Source organism: Mastomys coucha, chromosome X (assembly GCF_008632895.1).
Source record: "Mastomys coucha isolate ucsf_1 chromosome X, UCSF_Mcou_1, whole genome shotgun sequence".
NCBI lineage: Eukaryota > Metazoa > Chordata > Mammalia > Rodentia > Muridae > Mastomys > Mastomys coucha.
The window spans coordinates 108,513,674-108,517,159 of NC_045030.1; the positions used below are offsets into that span (position 1 = coordinate 108,513,674).

The window sequence follows — 3,486 nt, forward strand, 5'->3', positions numbered from 1 at the left end:
TCAAAAAAAAAAAAAACAAAAGAAAACAAAACAAAACAAATAAATAGAACAATTTTGAGGCAGGTGTCACTGTGCAGCCTGAGCTTTTCTGGAACTATGTGTCAACTAGATTGGGTCCCCAACTCAGAGATCTGTCTGCCTCTGCCTCCTGAGTGGTGGGACTGAAGGTGTATGACCCCATTGCCTTATCACATGTTTATATTTCTAATTATTAAATGGGTGCTTAGAATAGCTTCCTAATGCTTGAAACCTACATGAATTAAATACATAAATATATACATCCACACTTACATACATACATACATATTCACACGCACCCCCCCCACACACACAGAGAGAGAGAGAGAGAGACAGACAGACAGAGAGAGAGAGAGAGAGAGAGAGAGAGAGAGAGAGAGAGAGTTTTGTTGTTTTGATTTTTGTTTTTGTCCTAGAACTCACTATGTATACCAGGCTGGCCCAAACTCTGAGATCTTGGCCCAAACTCTGAGATCTGCAGTTCTCTGCCTCCTGAATGCTGGGATCAAAGATGTGCGCCACCACTGGGCAGCTGGATTAAATATTTTTAAAGGCTTTCCAAAATTGGTGCCAAATCCAAATTTCTTTTCAGAAATATACTAGTACATATTTTTCCTTACTTTTCCCTCCAACTTATTATTTTAATTCTACTAATTTTAATATTCCTTTTAGTAATGTATGAAAACTTTTATATCATAAACCATCATGTATCCATACCTATCATCTATTATCTTTAGTTTAACTATTTGGTTACATAAGACTGTGTTAAGTACTTTAGTACTTACTTATTAGCCATTTATTTTATCTGTAAAAGGTAAGAATTGCCTATGGCCATCTTATTAATTTGTATGATATATGTGATCATAAACACCTTTTATGAATGTTTCTGCCAGTGTATTTCCAATTTTATTTTCTTTATTTGTTTATTATTAATTAATCTACTTGTTTTTCTTCTTATAGCTTAAGGGCCAATCTCCATGTTACCAGTCTTATGTTTTAGTTCTCAGGTGCTGACATTACTGATGTTCATAATCATGACTAGTTTGTTTTAAAAATTGTATTTATGCCGGGTGGTGGTGGCGGCGCCCGCCTTTAATCCCAGCACTTGGTGGGTAGAGGCAGGTAGATATCTGAGTTCGAGGCCAGCCTGGTCTACAGAGTGAGTTCCAGGACAGCCAGGGCTACACAGAGAAACCCTGTCTTGAAAAACAAAATTGTATTTACTTTGTTGATAATGGTGGAGAGTTTAAATTCAATCTTCCCCATTTTCCATTTATTTTCCATTCCTGATGGCTAATCTTGGTTGTCAACCTGACTGCATCTGGGATCATCTTAGACTGCTGATGGGCACCACTGTGAAGGCTTTCCTTTATCAGATTATTTGAAGCAGGAAGACCCACCCTAAATCAGTGTGCCACCCTAAAGCAGGTGCCAGCTCAGAATACAAAACTACTTGGAAAACAGAAAGATTGCTTTTTGACTGCTTATCCTCAGTCTCACTGTCTACTCCATCTCCCTTGTTCCTACAGAATGTCTGCACTGATATTCATTCAAACCTTCTACTTTGGGATTCCAACAGACTGAAGATCAGCTTCTGGCCAGGACTCGAGTGCCACATTGGGGCTACTGAGATACTGAGCCTTGTTGGTTGAACAAATACCAGATTCTTGGTCTTTCCATCATGAACTAGTCATTAATGGCCTATCCAGTTAGACTACATCTGGTAAGCCTAAGAAATCATATATATATATATATATATATAAATATATATATATATATGATTTATATATATAAATATATATATATATGATATATATCTCTGCATACATGTGTGTGTGTGTGTGTAAATTCTGTCAGTTCTATTCCTTTAGACTACCCTAATACACTATTGTTTCTGAACTTGAAAAGGAATCCTCATGCTGAGATTTCTTGCGTAGCTAATCTTTCTTTTCTATTAGCATTTATTATTTAGAGATAGGATGTCCTGTATTGCAGGCAAGCCTAGTGCTCACTATCATCCAGCTTCTACCTCATGAGTGATGAATTATAAATCCTTGTGTATTGTGCCTGTGTCACTATGCCTTGAACTCAGGGCTTCATGAATGCTAGGCAAAAACTCTGCCAACTAAGCTACATTCTCAGAATTTCATTACCTTTAAAAAAAAAATTACTTGAGGGGCTGGGAAAAATAGTTCACTGGCTGAAGTAGTTGCCATATAGCATGAAGACCTGAGTTCCGATCCCCAACACTGGCATCAAGTTTAAAGCATATGCATAGTCCGTGTGTGTGTGTGTGTGTGTGTGTGTGTGTGTGTGTGTGTGTGTGTGTGTGTATTCCAGGGGATTACTGGTTTAATGATAGATCATATATCAAGTAATGACATTAATAATAATGTGAAGAGCAATAGATGAAGACACTCAATGTTAGCTTTTGGACTCTACATGCATTAATGGAAGCATGCACTCCCACTACAAGCATACATGAACATACCGGAGGATATGAAAAGAGAAAATGGACTGCTTGGGAAAAGGATAATGAAAAGGCTTGTCTTAGTCAGTTAGTGTTCTGTTGCTGTGAAGAGACACCATGACCATGGCAACTTTTATAAAAGAAAGCATTTAGTTGGGACTGGCTTACAGTTTCACAGGCTTTGTCCATTATCCTCACTCCAGAGAGCATGGTAGCATGCAGGCAGAAATGGTAGCTGAGATTCTATATCTGGGTCCAAAGGCAGCAGGAAGAGAGAAATAACTGAGGGTTTTACATTAAACAGGCATTAGGAACGCAGAGCCACTGGGCCTGGCTTAGGATTTTGAAAACCTCAAAGCCCATCTCCAGTCACACAGTTCTTCCAACAAGGCCATACCTCCTAGTCCTTTCAAATAGAACCTCTCCCTTACCGTTTAAATATAGGAGCCTATGGGGCCCATTCTTATGTAAGCCACCACATCAGTGATAGAAAGTGACAAGAGGGGAGTAATAGGGTATGGACGCATATATGAAAATGTCATAATTGTGGCTGGAAAAATGACTTGGAGGTGCACAATCGTGAGGAGCAGATCTTAGCAGCCATGTATCAACAACAGCCTGATGGATCTAATACCCACTTCTGCCCTCTCTGTATGTGCACACTCTCACTGCCTGTCCCGAACATGCATAAACTGTCATGCGGACAGGGAAACACAAAAAAAAATAATAATAATATACATTAATTTATTTTGTGAGTGTGTGGTTGCATGTAGATGGTACCACTGTGCACAGGTAGAGGTCAGAGGACAACTTGATTGAGTCAGCCCTCCCTTTTTATCAGGTGAGTCCTGGGAATCAACAACATTGTCAGGCTTGGAAGCAAGTGCCGTTACCCACTGAGCTATCTCACCAGCCCTAAAATCTGAAAGGTATTATATTTATTTAGTTTCTGTCTTTATATATGTGTGTCTGTCTCTGTCTCTTTGTCTGTCTTCCCC

The 3,486-nt window shown here is 39.0% G+C and overlaps 1 long non-coding RNA gene across 6 annotated transcripts in view; it reads left to right on the forward strand.

Annotated features, from left to right (window-relative positions):
- The window catches only part of LOC116088201, a 58,187-nt gene that overhangs the window by 9,444 nt on the left and 45,257 nt on the right, over window positions 1–3,486 (forward strand). For all 6 annotated transcript variants that reach the window (XR_004117819.1, XR_004117815.1, XR_004117820.1 and 3 more), the window contains 2 exons: window positions 1,548–1,741; window positions 3,330–3,417. This is a non-coding gene — a long non-coding RNA (uncharacterized LOC116088201). The remainder of the gene's footprint in view (window positions 1–1,547; window positions 1,742–3,329; window positions 3,418–3,486) is intronic.